Raw genomic sequence first — 14401 nt, 5'->3', positions numbered from 1 at the left:
AACTGAAATTGGGAAATGGAGAGTGTCTGCCTTTCTTCATGTCTAGTGTATAGAATCAAACATGGGAAAACAAAAAATGGGTTAAAGGCACATAGTCCCTTTTTAAGTTTTCAAAACTAGATAAAATTTAGAAAAGTGTAATTCATCGGTGATACTAAAACATCAAACGAAACTGTCTTTTTTATATAAAATATTGATATGCTATATATCCTTAAATGCGCATTCATACAATCATTAATATATGTTAGTTTTTAAATTCTTCATTTCGGTATTTTTTGATGACCTTTGAGTAGATGAGGATTATAGCTTGCTTTCCACCATCCTCCCAATGTAATTATATCTCAACTTCTGGTTAAGCCTATATTACTATTTTCATTATTGTATCATTTAAAGTATTGTTCATATTAATGTAAGTAGTATACAGTACTATAATTACACTTCCTTTCTTGGGTAACTTTTCGTTTTGCCTGGAGTTAAAATTTGCCTCATTTTTTTCTTATGGTTTGTTTTCTTTGAACTTCCAACTAGCCCTTCCCACACCCTTCAACAGCTCAGCATTAAGACAGTTTTTCATACTATCGTACCTATCAGATACTTTTTTTCAATGCTATTTTTTTCCTCTTAAGAGACATACTTTCTGAATTTCCAGAGTCTCCTATCCCAATTTGGAGTGGTTATTATTTTTAGATGTATACAGCTGTATCCTGGGGTGTCCCTTCATTATTTTTCTGACTCTTAGCCTCTTATTTATGGATCTTCTGTTTCCTAAATCACTTATTTGACTGTGCACAATCTTCAGTAGCTTCATGAGAAAGTGTGCTTGGGAGGTAAATTTTTTAGACCTTGTATTTTTAAGATACCTTTAGTATACGCTCACATTTAAATAGCTTGGCTAGGCTAGACAGAATAATCTATGATGGAAATAATTTTCTCTAAGAATTAAAAAAATAAAACCTTCTAACTTCTGATATTCTTGCCTTCAAACATTTCGTGTTGCTGTTGAGAAATTAGATGCCGTTTTGCTGAGTGGTCCTTTCTTAATATGTGACCTACTCCCCCATCCCTTCTAGGAGCTATTAGGATTTTTCACCCATGTTCTAAAATAATGAAGTGGGTTTCTTTGGATTTTTTTTGTTGTTGTTCTTCAGCAACACAGTTGTTGAATTGTGTGCTGGGCACTAAGTTTATACTAGTCTTCATTTCTGGGCAATTACGAGATTTATTTGATAATTTCTTTCTCTCCCTTTATCTACTCTAATTCTGAAACTCCTGTTGGTTGGATTTGGAAACTGGATTGATCTTTTCTTTCCTCTACTAATTTTTCCATTCCTTTATTATTTTCTAAGTGATAATGTTGACTTTATCTTACAACCTGATTATTATTTTATTTTTCTTTTTATATTTTTTATTTCAAAGTGTTTATACTCTGTTCCTTTTTATAGCATCCTTTATTTGTTTCATGGATGCAATATCTTTTTTTCCTATTTGAAACAGAATGTTATTTTTAAAAAATGTTTCTTCTATTCCTTGCATCGTCTCTGTTTCTTCTGAGTTATTCTTTTTACTTTTTATAATCTCTCCTATGCCAGAGGCTTTGCTCAAGAGTGTTCTTATACGAGTGTGAAGCACTGAACTACTGATGGGGAGCTCTCCATGTGAGCTGGACTTGTGGACTGACAGGCGTTTCTTTAGGGCCATCATGTTATCAGCCAGCTTTCTCACTGGGGACTTCCTCAGGTTGATGTCTGAAAATCTTTTTCTCTGGAGTTTGTAGTTTATTTTTTTCCAGAGGAGGTACCTGTAGCCTTCTGCTTGGAGAGATGGTGAGTGATGTTTACGCTTGGCTGCTGACATTCTGGAGCTGGATTAGGGAAGGGGGTTTCAGGTCTCAGTGCTCAGTACTTATCTCATTACAGCCTGTTGCCATCTCCTGGGCTGTCTCCTCCCTGGGAGCCCTGAACATTTCTGGTTCCATGTCTACAGAGAATCCCCCTTATCTAATAGGGATGGTAGTGGTCTGATGCTTTGGTTTTACAGACTTTCATTTAATTCCCTTGATTTTAGTCTGGAGATCCCCAGCTCTTGAGCTTTCCAGGTTATGCAGGCTATCTTGATTTGTTCCTTATTGATATCCTATGTCCTGTGCCCCTCAGACATTTAGGATTGGCCTTCCTTCTCTCTGAGTTTTTTCCCATCCTTCCATTTCCTTTTACATCTGCATATATTCTTAGTAGTATTGTTTCAGTTAACAGATAACCTCAAAACCTCATTTTATTAAAGCAATCATTTTATTATCTCTCCCTGTTTCTTTGGGTCAGGAATTCAGGAAAGGTGAGGTTTTGGCCAGCCATCTCTCACATGGTTGCAGACAAGACATTGGCTGGAGTTGGGAGGAGGGCAGAGAGCAGCTGGCAATTGGCTGGTCATCTCTTCTTGATGTATCAGAGCAAAAGCTTAGAGACAGAAAACAGCGTAGCGTGGTATTGTGCTGCAGCGGTAGTACGGCCTAGCTCCAGAAATAGGAGTAAGCCACGGGAGATGGACCCATTAGCTTAATAATCACCGGAACTAATTCTCTTTTCAGCTTTCCCTTGGGTCTTTTCAAATTTCTACTTAAATCTTTTCTCAAAATACAATTTTCAGATCCTTATTTTTGTCCCACGGGGCTCTTATTCTGCTGTTTTAAAGGTACCTGAACATGACTGTGGAAGAAAAGGACATTCTGGATACATGAGAAATGCGCCAAAGCAGTTATTTTCCAAATTGGGATTTGGATCTCCTTGGACCTGTTTGGTGTCTGCTGGCATTTTAGGAATTTTCGAGGGGTGTGTCATAATGATGTGATGTTACTGGAAAGTAAAGTGAGGAAAAGCAGCTCTCCCTGAATGCTTTGGAGAAGGTTCCAGGGAGGGAAGCCGTGGGTGGTGCAGGTGCTAGGTGGAAGCGGCTGTGGCTGAATCTCCAGCACAGATCTGGAAAGAAATCAGAAGATTTCGCTCAGCTAAACAGAGTGTATTTCAGAAACTGTTTTTGCAAGTAAAGACTTTCATTTCCAGATAAACACGGCAGATTATTATTAAACACTGCTTTATTTTTTAAAAAGTTCTTATGGAAAGAAAGCTTCAGTGTATTTTAAACATTTTGAGATGCTTTCAGGCTGTGGCTCTTAAGAGCAGCCCGTGACATAGTTTATTGATAGCAGTCTTTGAAGGAAAAAAGGGTAAAGAGTAGCGAGAATATTGTGTTCTGTAAAAATTACTAAAATGATTTTAAATCGTTAGTAGTTTTTGGATTGTCCCTTTCTAAAATCAATGTAATAATATCCCCAGCTTTGAGAAACTTAGCTGGCGAAGTCTTATTTAGTGTTTGTGTATAGAGTGTAAAGAAAGGTTTTTAATTCAGAGTAAATGTTCATGTTCAAAAGACAGTACATGAATCTGGAAGAAGGAAATCTTTAAATTTGAATTGTAAGGCTGTCTGCTCATATTTAATTGACCCATGTTTAAACATGGGTTGCAATGGATCATTTGCTATTTAACGGGCATTAACGACCTCAGTTAACTCCTGTTTTTATATTACATTGGCTGTTTATTTTTTGTTAATTTACTTTAGTATTCAGCTTCCTATAGACAAAGTTTTTCTTTTTATAAGTATAAAAAACTGTGTCTTGAATCTTTCTCTTTTTATTAAAACTTTTATACAAATATTGGGTTTAATTGCATATGCTTTTTATATAGTCCGAGAACCATATTGATAATAAAGCTTAAACATCTGCACATTGTTGCAAAACTTAATTCTGCAAGAAGACTCACACCGAAGTGTCATGATACTGTCCAAATCATCTTTAGAAAGTTGATTGTGCCCTGCCTTTCACCTTGGATCAGCCTGCAGGAACTGATATGCTCACTGAAGCAAAACCAAAACAGAACCTTTACAACTTTCATTTTGAGAGGAGATGTTCCGTTGTACGAGGTAATTTTCACTAATATTCTTACCTCCTGCTATTTCTCTGTCAATTTTTATCAATTTCTACCAAATTTCCTTTGCTTGGAAGGCTTTTGTCTTTTTTAAAATTAATTAATTAATTAATTAACTTATTTTTGGCTTCATTGGGTCTTCATTGCTGCGTGCGGGCTTTCTCTAGTTGAGGCGAGCGGGGGCTAATTTTCGTTGCGGTGCGCGGGCTTCTCACTGCGGTGGCTTCTCTTGTTGCGGAGCACGGGCTCTAGGCGTACGGGCTTCAGTAGTTGTGGCTCGCGGGCTCTGGAGCGCAGGCTTAGTAGTTGTGGCGCACGGGCTTAGCTGCTCCATGGCGTGTGGGATCTTCCTGGACCAGGGCTCGAACCTGTGTCGCCTGCATTGGCAGGCGGACTCCCAACCACTGTGCCACCAGGGAGGCCCGGAAGGCTTTTGTCTTTGATCTGTCAAGATTCACACTAGTGAGGGAGGAGAGCAGGGAGGCTCTCAGCCCTTCATTTCAGAGTTACTTAATTTCCGTTTGAATTACTCGTCTACCCTCAGGTGTCATGATTTCAGGGTGGATTTTGTTCGCCACCCTCACCTTCCTCTCATTCCCTTAACTAGTTAAGTGAGCAGCACCTCTCAAACAAGTTCATGACTAATGTTTATTAAAGACAAAATTTTGCTTCAATTCTAATTTCTGTTTAATAAAAAGATTTTAAGTTTCCAAGTTTGGTTGACTAATGATTTCTAAGCATTATTCAAAGTATAAACCTTCTGCCAACTAAACATTACAGACGAGTTAGCCAGGACTGACGGTTAGACTCTTAGGTTTGAATTTGGCTCTGCCACTCACTTGTGCAAATTGTCTGATTTCTTTATGCTTTAGTTTCCTTGCCTGTCAAATGGGACAATAATACGTTCATCTTAGCCTCAGATTAACATGTAATGCAATTAGAACACTGCCTGGCACATAGCAATTACTCAGTAATTAACTAGCTGTTGCTATTACTATTATTATTAAAGACCCATAGATCCTTTTACACAGACTACAGTCAACTTTTTTTTTTTTTTAAAGCTAGTGCTACCATTTTTTAAGGAAACAACTCTTAGCATAACAGTAGTAAAAGTGATTAAACAAGATTAAAACACAAGACTCCTCGCTTTCACTGCTGAGGGCCCGGGTTCGATCCCTGGTCAGGGTACAAAGATCCCACAAGCAGCATGGTACAGCCAAAAAAAAACCACCCAGGAACAAAATATAAAGCAAAACAAAATAAAACCCGACAACTGTCTACTCATTATAAGTAATTTATAAAACACTAGAACATATATAAAAGGGGTAGTGGATACTTGGCTCTCTTCCATTCCAGAGAGAGAGTTAATTACAGCTAATGTTTTTGTCTATTTCCTGAATGTTAATCTTCAGTGACTACAAGTTGTTGGAAGCTATCATAGCTGTACTACACAAAGCCAGTGCATAAATTGAAGAAATTCTAAATTTTTACTGCTAGTGGATTGTCATTTAGTAAGGACTCTTGGGTCACACACATTTGGGTTTTAATCCCAGTTGGCCCACTTGATGGCTGTGTGACTATGGCCAATTTACTTAACATCTATCTCTAAACATCTCTAAACCTACGTTTCCTTATCTGTAAAATGGAGATGATGACCCATTCACAGGGCTGCTCTGAGGAGTCGGTGAGATCATGTTTGCCATTCACTTATTAGTGTGCACACAGATAAGACGCTCAGTCAGGGAGGTGGTGGTCATAGCTGCAGACGTAATAGTATTTCTTGTTATTTCGCATATGTTGAGAACCTTCTCTACTGCTGCCGTGTGGGGTAGTGATAAGAAATAGTGATCTAATATTTAATCAGAGACATCTAAGCTTGTAGTTTATCCCTTTAATGTAATTCTTGCCAATTAATTTGGTTTTTAACTTTACAGTGAGTAATGTAAAATTTCTTACACAAATAGCATTTACTTAACTTTGATTCAGTGAGCACTTAAGGGGCATGTGCTGTCTTGCCAGGCACTGGGCTTACCGTCCTGGGAGTGCAAACGTGAACAGGATGTGGCTTTGGTCCTTCAAGAACTTAAGAGTCTGGTGAATCGTAGAGTCAGTGAACTGGATAGAGAGCCAAGGAGGATTTCCATAACTTTTTGTTTTATTTTATGTTTTTGCTCTATTGCGCTTAACTAACCATAATTAGGTGTCATAAATGGCTTTTCGTGGCTAATAATATTTCATAGTCAAGATGATTAATAATTACACCTGTAGTGGTAACAATAAGTAACATTGATTGAGGGTTAACTTGGGAGCCAGGCACTTTTGCAAGCGTTTTACAAGTATTAACTAATTTAATTTTCACAACACTCCTACGAGGACTCTTATTAGTCCTATTTTATCTTCATGCTCTGAGGAGCAGTAACTTGGCCATGATTGCACAGCTGACATAAATGGCAGGGTTAGAATTTGAACCCTGGCGGTGAGGCCCAACAGACCCTACTGTGCTGGCCTGTAGTGATATTCATTAGAAAATGGGGGTCCATCTATATATTGATCGAGGATTGCTGACAATATTGCACCAATTTAGAATTAGAGAAATCCATATTTCTTGTACCCATCTTGAATTTCAGAAATTTAAAGGACATTTTCATGAATACAGTGTCAGGATATTGACTTTCAATTTACTTTAATTAAGAATAATTGGAACTTAATGTGTTCATAAACATAAAAAGTAATTACTCTAAATGTCCTGATTCCCACTCCCACAAACATTTTTGGTACTTCAAAACTTCTATTGAAATTGGATGCAGTAATTGAATTCTTTTTGTAAAAAGTTCAATTGGATGCAAACTGTAATTTGCATCCAATTGAAATTGGATGCAAAAAATTGTAAAAATTGCTCTTTATTTTTACCTTAATTTGCTCCTCATGTATATGTTTGTTCAAGTATAGGTTTTTAAATTCTTAATATTGAAAATTGTCCAAACACGTGTAACAAAATTGTAATCCTAACAAAACAATATCTTAAGAATAGTCAGCAAAGTTACAAAGATACATCTCTTGTTCTGAACAATAACCAAAACATAGTTGCTTAATTTTAATTTTTTCACAACAGAAATATTTCATATGTAGTATTTAGTATGGTATGTAATATTTTAACATATAATAATAACTATACAAGATAGCATGTAAATGTTAATTGCACTAAGCTTACATTTTAGCTTTGGGTTTATGATTTTCAGAGGTAGATAGTTACAGATATAGACACAAGTGTGCGTGTGTGTGTTTGTGCAGGACTTCATTTGGGAAAGCCATTTGGTACAGTGGCAGTTCCTGTTGCCCCTTTCTAAGTTTGCAGGTTCAAGGGAAAAAAATCTGACTGAACAAAAATGTTATATGTTAGCATCTCATCAGGTTTTAAATGCTCCTTCCAACTTGTTCAAAATCATTAAAAGATCATAATCATAATTATAAAAAATGAAAATCCAATTACTTCTGTTTCATTTTCACAGCCATTGGATATAGAATATGGTTAGTTTGTTTTCAGCGATTCTCCAGCTTTGTTCTAAATATGTTTTCCATTTTGGTGTGCCTCTTTGTGCTTCCTCTGTTTGTTTTCCGTATCAGAAAATGAGCCCAGTGAACAGAAGGACAGAAGGCCAGCACCAGGGCCTTGCCTTCTGGAGCGGGAGGTTTTCAGCATGGGCTCCCATCTGTTGGGCCTGTTCACTGATAAAGCTTGCAGGAGCTGCCCTGGCTCCCCAGACGCGTCCTGTTCTGCTCACGTGCCACTGGACCTTGGAGAGTCGGCTCAGCTGTAGAGAAGTCCCATTGGGCTTCTAGGCACCACAGTGATGCAGTGACACAAAGGTTGGCAAGCAGGTATGGGACTTGAGTGAGCCACCAGCTACAGAAAGGATTGTGGGAGCAGCGACGCAGTGTCTTTCTTCTGGGGACAAAGTTTATGTTTTGGATTTAAAAAGAAAACTAACCATGATCAAGAAAACAGTATTCAGTGAACTAAAAGGCACACCTTATTAATAGGTCTAAAATTCAGATGCCTCCTGTAGAGGATTGAGATTTACTCAGTGGTGGGTATTCTAACTGTAACAAGGGATAAGGGAAATTTCTTTTTATCAGATTTTTAGCAGAAGTATTCTGTTAGACACACAGTGTAGTGATTCTGGCACACAAACATTTCCTATTTTGCGAGATGTTTGTATTACTCCATTTTATATTAGTTTGTAGATAGGCGTGTTGCTTGGATATAAAATATTTTAGACCTTTAAGGTCTTAATATTATATTTTTTAAAATTCTCTAAAATACTTTTTCTTCCAAGTGGCCATGATGAAGTTGTGTATCTAATGACAATACCAAGGCTGCTTTTGTACAACTGTCTTAACTTTCAAAATTTTCTGAGTGCGGTAGAAATAATACTTGTTCTGTCGACAAGCATTGATTGGAACCATTGCTGTTTCATAAAGGGTAGAAACAAAAAGTGTTGCTTTTTTTTGAAACAGTCTAGTGACTTGTGATGATTAACTTTTGAATTTCTGTTGATAAACATATGGACAATACATTCTAAAATTTATAAAAATCAAATGCAAATTTTGAAAGTTATCTCTTTGTTAAATATTTCCTGTACCAAATCGTTACTGAATAGCTAATGTTATTATTGAATGACACTTATTCAAATTATAAAATCAATATTTATTGAATGTCCCAGGCTGACAAAAGGCCACTGTACCATGATAACAAAGATAACAAAGGAATGTGAAGTTTGTTGTGTAGAAAAAGAGATACACATTTCCACTTTGGGGAAATTTTTGTTCATGGATTTCTGTGTTTGCTTTCTCCAGAAGTATTATTTGATAATATTTGACACAGTGACAGTGGAAGTACTGACTTATTTTAATTATTTTTTTCCTTTATGAGTCATTCGACTTAAGGGATTAAACGGCTCGTGCGTTTAAAGTAACGTCAATACCGGCACTCTGCTCATCATGTATGTTGGTCCACGTTCTCTTTTATAGCTAGCTGTTTATTTATGTATGTATGTATGTATGTATGTATTTATTTTTGGCTGCGTTGGGTCTTCGTTGCTGCGCGTGGGCTTTCGCTAGTTGCGACGAGCGGGCTTCTCATTGCAGTGGCTTCTCTCGTTGCGGAGCACGGGCTCTAGGCGCGGGGGCATCAGTAGTTGTGGCACACGGGCTCAGTAGTTGGGGCTCGCGGGCTCTAGAGCGTGGGCTCAGTAGTTGTGGTTCGCGAGCTCTAGAGCGCAGGCTCAGTAGTTGTGGCGCACGGGCTTAGTTGCTCTGCGGCACGTGGGATCTTCCCGGACCAGGGCTCGAACCCGTGTCCCCTGCGTTGGCAGGCAGACTCTTAACCACGTTCTCTTTTAATAACAGATCTGACTTACACATAGGTGATAGGTGGGCTTAATGCAGAATGCTCCAATGGCTTAAACATGTGATTATAGCAGTTTGACTCCAAAGAATGCCATTTGATTACGAGGTACATTTATTGATTTACTCCCTCCAAAGGAGGAAATGATATTTAAACAAACACACAAACAAACAAAAATATATTAATAAAATGCTTTTCCCAAGTAAAAACTCACACTCATACTTGGATAATCAAAAACAGCTTTTGTTGTTGTCCTTTAAAATTTTTTAAAGTCATTGAGTAAGGATAGCTACATGCCTGTTATTTCTAACAACTACTGTCATTGTTAGCTATTTGGGGTCACCTTACGTGCTCTATTTCTAATCCTCAGACCAGTCCCTCACACTTCAGTGAAGTTTAGTGACCTGACCAAGACCGTACAGCTGTTGAGAGATAGAAAATTGCTTCCAGGATTTGTCCTCCACCATTTCCTCTTGTTACAAGACATTGCTACCCTCTCCTCTCTGTGCCCTGGATTTCTCTGTCTCTGTCTCTGTCTCTGTGTCTCCTTGGAGAGGTTCTTTACCCTGAGCACCAAGCCCCCACCTGGCCAGCCATGTGTGGGTGAACCAAGCGGCAGAGAAGTCAGGGCACACGGACTTTTCAGTGAGTGCTCCCTGCGACACCCCTCTGCTGTGCAGGATTGTGAACGGGAGGTCGCTGAACTTCTCAGTTGAGTTGCTCTCCAAAGAGAGCCCAGGAAGTACCAGAGGAGGTGGCTGTACCCTGTTCTCCCGGGCTTGGGCCTTCTAAGCGCACCCGTTGTCTACTGAGGTAGTAGGAAGCCAGTGCCTCCCAGGATGGGCTGAGATGTTTTACAAGAAAGTTCCTGAAAAATTAATTTCATTTTCCTTTCTCCTTTAATTTTTTCTTACCACAAAGAACTCTGGGTACACCTAAGGTACAAAAAGGGCCAAGAAAAAGGAAGAGATTGTAAATAACTAACCTAAACCCTATTCTGCAGATGGATTTAGGAACCAGCTGATGAGGTGCTTTACGGACAGAGATCGTCTTAAATTAAGTAGCAGAGTTTTGGTAACTCTTCACACAGGCTGCATTACAAGGGTTAAGTATTTGTTGGTAAGTAATATATGGTCCTGTAGTGTGGTGCGTCTGCCTTGTGCTGAGCCTAGGGCGCTGTACTAGGAACTGAACAACTTGAGAGTCTCCTTTATAACCTTTCTGAGCCTCAGTGTTCACTTTTGTGGCTGGTGCATAGTTCTTGTGAGAATGTGCTCAGTGACGGAGTGCTGGAGGATGAACTTAGAGTTAATGCTGCACTAGCTACTATTAAGCTGTCACCAGATTAGCTGGACAACCTGCTTGCAATCTAGTAATGTGTTACCGTGTCATGGATGTGTGAGTAGAGCTGCCAGATAAAACACAGGACAAATTTGAATTTCAGATAAGCAATGAATAATTTTTTAGCGTAAGTAGGTACTATATATTGCGTGGGACATATTACACAGAACATACTATTATGTCTGGCAATCCCGTATGGAAGAAGAATTCACTCTGGCAATGAGAAGAGGCCTCTCCATGAGTTCAGCTGCTGAAAACCTCTGGACCACACATCAGTTGGAATTCTTCATTTTTAGCTCCCCTGCATCTTTAAGCTTTTCGAAAGTCAGGACTAAATCCTTTAACCCTGCATCAAACTCAAGTACTGTGTGAATAATAGGCATACCTTCTATCCACAAAAATCTTAATTTTCATTAATTTTGTCCAGAAGCTTGGTTGATGATGAGTAGTCTAACCAGAATCTGGATGCCATTACTGTTCTCTGCTAGTGGTACAAAACCCATGAGGAACATCTGCACGGCCGAGCTGTAACCCAGGTACAGATTTCCTTTTCCTGCGGTGAGAAGTGTCTTGATGAGATTCTGGGACAACCAGAAGGGGCTTAGTGTTCTAAGAATTCCCCAAAGCCTCAGAAAGGTGATCTTACAAACCCATCACCAACAACCCACCACCTTCATGGTACCTGGTTAGAGACAGGAGGATGAAATGAAAGAGTGCTGAACTTTAGGAGCCAATGCCCAAGCCTTCACTGTCAGAGCTGGACTTAATTTTTTATTTCTCTGGCCCTCAGTTTGTTCACTATAAAATGGGGTAGTGTGTGCCCTCCAAGGCTTGTTTGGGGAGTCAAAGTAAATGATAAATCAAAATAAAGTATTGAAAGTGTTTTATAAATTGTAGTGTATTTTACAGATAGAGGGTATTAAGGCTATGAGTTTTTTAGCAACTGTGAATTTTAAGCCTTAGCACTGCTTCATATTGAATTAGATTTTTTCCTGCATAATTGTTAATAAATTTTGTGAATTGGAATTGTGGTTTCACAATGGCTTCGTGGTGTGTGTGTGTGTGTGTGTGTTTTAATCCACACTTTTACTTGAAGTGGCCATGTTAGTATATAACCCTGATAATTTATTATAATGACTTAAAAATCACAGTGAAAATACGATGGCATGTGATACTGGGGGCAGAAAGCAACGTGTCATTAATGGAGAGCATGCAACATGGTAACGTTGGCCCAGCAGACATGGTCATTAGCATTACTTAAGGGAGATAAATTTTCAATAATCTCAGTCTCCAGGGAATTTTTTAAAAAGTAATTAATTAATTAATTAATTAATGGCTGAGTTGGGTCTTTGTTGCTGCACACGGGCTTTCTCTAGTTGTGGTGAGCGGGGGCTACTCTTTGTTGTGGTGCGCGGGCTTCTCATTGCAGTGGCTTCTCTTGTTGTGGAGCATGGGGTCTAGGCGTGTAGGCTTCAGTAGTTGTGGTATGCGGGCTCAGTAGTTGTGGCTTACGGGCTCTAGAGCGCAGGCTCAGTAGTTGTGGTGCACAGGCTTAGTTGCTCCGTGGCATGTGGGATCTTCCCGGACCAGGGCTTGAACCCCTGTCCCTTGCATTGGCAGGAGGACTCTAAACCACTGCGCCACCAGGGGAGCCCCCAGGGAATTATTTTTGAATCTGTTGTTTTCACAAGCACATGTGAATTGATGTGTGCTATGGGAAACACGCAAATTTAGGTGTAAAATTGATGTTCTTAAGAGTTGTGATTTACTATGTATATTACACCAGTCTTTTTTTTTAATCTTATTCTTATTTTTTAAATTACTTAATTAATTTATTTATTTATTTTTGGCTGTGTTGGGTCTTCGTTTCTGTGCGAGGGCTTTCTCTAGTTGCGGCAAGCGGGGGCCACTCTTCATCGCGGTGCGCGGGCCTCTCACTATCGCGGCCTCTCTTGTTGCGGAGCACAGGCTCCAGACGCGCAGGCTCAGTAGTTGTGGCTCACGGGCCTAGTTGCTCCGCAGCGTGTGGGATCTTCCCAGACCAGGGCTCGAACCCGTGTCCCCTGCATTGGCAGGCAGATTCTCAACCACTGCGCCACCAGGGAAGCCCCTACACCAGTCATTTATATGAACATGATTTTTTTCCCTTTTTGACAAAATTTAGGGGTTGAATTTGACGTACACCTCAAAATCATAGAGGTTTATGTTTGTATTACAGCTTCTTCTAATGTTCTGTGTTAAGAATCCTACAATGTGTCTTACAGCACTTTAATCTATTTCCTGTTCTGTATATGTCTGGGGATTGTAATGATACATTTGGCATGCCTTTTACTTTATTATGAAGATACAGTTCTTCATTGTTGTCATCGTCACTAACTCTTACCTTTGTACAGCATTTAGAGGTTTTGCCTTGTTATCTGATTAAATATTTACAATTACCAAGAAGTAAATATGGCAAGCATTTTTATCCTTATTCTATGTAAGAGGTAACAGATGTAGAAAATATTTTATTACAAAGTTCAGATGGTAATTGGAAGAGCTGAGATTTAAACACATGTATTTTAACTTCTTTTTTTACTGTTATTTTCAGTGTACCATCTACTCCCACAAGAACCTCTCCCCCATCAGTTCTAGAAATTTACATTTAAGTTTACATTAGCACAAAGGAATGCATTTTAATATTTAAAGATTCTCTTATTGAAAATTGATATGAAGTTATTTGATTCTAAATATATTATTTCTGAAAGATTTAGAAGACTGAAATTATACAAAATAAACTGTAAGCCTAAAAACATCATTATCCCAGGAAATCATTTATCTGAAAATGAATACTAGTAAAGTCACCATAATTTTAGTATAATGGGTGTGAATAAATTCATATATGGGAAAACATTTGGGGGTATATTCCTACTTTTTTAGTCTAATGCTTAAAGCAGCCATGTCATCTTGGAAGTTGTTACTTTGGTAATCCTGTTGGTCTCAAAACAGAGAGAGTGTGGATTATAGGTCCATTGTAGTGTAATTGTTACAACTCTGCTTCTCGCTGTGGACAGAAAGCAGCTCTGAATGTGCTTGTGATGTGAGCGTGTAGTTTACTGGACGTAGCTTTTCTCTTTTGACTCCCGCTCCCTATTTTTTTCTCTTTTGAAAGACGGCAGGAAAAGTTCAGAGAGGTTGAGGGAGTTTGGAATGATGGGGTACAGAGCTGTCCAACCCCAGAGTCAGTACTTATACCCAACTTCCCCTCATCCTGAGCATGGTGGGTTGCTCTCCCGTTCTCAGTTGTTGAGTCAGGAAACATGGTAGAAGCAACGCTGCATGTGAAAATTTGGTCTGTGTAACAGTAAGGTAAAAAAGTAACCACTGCGTTTTCTCTGGTTCTGTGATAAAATGGTTAACTCCAAGCCATATTTAGTCTGCTTGGAAAAGAGAAAAAAGACATTCTTTTCCTTCAGCTATGATTGTCTGTGGCTCTTCAGAGATTTCTGTGTACTTTCAGCAGGCTTGAATGTTGTGAGAATACGTTCTAAGTTATTCAGCAGAGCTGTTGGAAGAAATTTGGGGTGGGAGAAGGAAAAATGTTTATATGTCCAGTCTTCGGTGATGCCCTCAACCTCGTGTGGCACATCCACAGTGTTCCTGGGCCAGTAACTTCCAACCCAGGAGGCCACAGAGG

At 39.0% G+C, this 14401-nt stretch overlaps 1 protein-coding gene across 1 annotated transcript in view; it reads left to right on the top strand.

The window, feature by feature from the left end:
• Positions 1-14401, top strand: part of ARID1B (AT-rich interaction domain 1B) — a 405190-nt gene that overhangs the window by 191536 nt on the left and 199253 nt on the right.

The sequence above is a fragment of the Eubalaena glacialis genome, chromosome 12 (assembly GCF_028564815.1).
Source record: "Eubalaena glacialis isolate mEubGla1 chromosome 12, mEubGla1.1.hap2.+ XY, whole genome shotgun sequence".
Lineage (NCBI taxonomy): Eukaryota > Metazoa > Chordata > Mammalia > Artiodactyla > Balaenidae > Eubalaena > Eubalaena glacialis.
The sequence above is the reverse complement of the archived record's forward strand: the minus strand, read 5'-3'. Positions and strand labels throughout refer to the sequence as shown.